The sequence below is a fragment of the Poecilia latipinna genome, unplaced genomic scaffold, assembly GCF_001443285.1.
Source record: "Poecilia latipinna isolate Pla-1442-1.1 unplaced genomic scaffold, P_latipinna-1.0 Scaffold3040, whole genome shotgun sequence".
Lineage (NCBI taxonomy): Eukaryota > Metazoa > Chordata > Actinopteri > Cyprinodontiformes > Poeciliidae > Poecilia > Poecilia latipinna.
Window position 1 is genome coordinate 13,410 of NW_015115656.1, and position 1,326 is coordinate 14,735.

Sequence of the window (1,326 nt, forward strand, 5' to 3'; positions counted from 1 at the left end):
CAGTCTCTTCTTATGTTCTTATGTCTGTTCTTATGTTTTTCGACTTTCTCTTTGTCATATCTGTCCCACTCACCCTCCTCGTGAATCAATATGCCTTGCTTATGTATTTTTCATACCCAACTCATCCTTTCTGCTTCCTGTATTGTTATAACTGCTCTACAACCTACTAATTCTCATCATGCTTCATTACTGATCTTATCTTAGCCCTCATTTTTCTCATACACTCATTGTCTATCACATGCCTCGTTATAACTGTTTTCATCACAGTAATCCTCCTCTTATCTAAATATGAACACTTTCCCCCTCTCATTCCACTTCTCTGCATCACATCCAGAATTGGGTAGTAACTAATTAGATTTACTCAGTTTTTACTTGAGTACTTTTTGGGAACAAAACACTTATAGGAGTATTTCTACTATGCTGTACTTTTTACTTTTACTTGAGTAATTTATTATGAAGTGTTGCAACACTTGTGTAAAATTTCCCAGATACTCTACCAAATGTGAGTATGAAGTTTGTTTTAACTAACACCAGACACAAATGCACACCTGTAGTTTTTGTTAGTTTCTTAAGTTTTATATTGAAAGAAAAATTATTTGGGAAAACTTTCTTTTGCCTGACTTTGGTATTTGTAATTATTTATGTGAATTATTTTGACTTTAAAATACCAAACTTTCACATAACTCCAAATTTTGGTTGATCTGATGCACATTTTAAATATCAAATACGTAATGTTTTGATCAGTTGCTCAGCACTAGAGTAGCCTTTCTACCAAATACCTTTTTACTTTCATTTGAGTAATTTCTTGGACAATTACGTTCTACTTTTATCTATGTAAAATACATTGAAGTAGTTACTCTTATTTGACTACAATTTTTGGCTACCCACCTCTTGTCATGTCTCATTATGATAACTTCTCCTCTCACTCATTTTTCTCATGCCTCAGTATGAACTGTTCTCATGTCTTAGCTGAAACCCTTTCGACAAATTAATAAAATACCAGTTTACAACTAAAGCAATCTCATAGCTCTATGCAAAACACATCGAATGCTAACCGCAGTATTTCCAATGTCCACCTCTATCAAATTCATTAAAACAGCCCAACTTAGCTGAAGAAGTCAATCTACTGCATCATTTTCCTTCTCAGTCTTCTATCCACACTTTGGCACATTATCCATTCATTTATCCTTTTCCCCAAGGGAATCTTTAATTGGACACAGTGGCGCCCCCAAAGGAGGAGTCAATGTCCCCCTCGTTGAAACATGCTAACTACTCAACTGGCCCCTCCAGAGAATCATGTTCAATTTATACAAAGGCATACAGAGT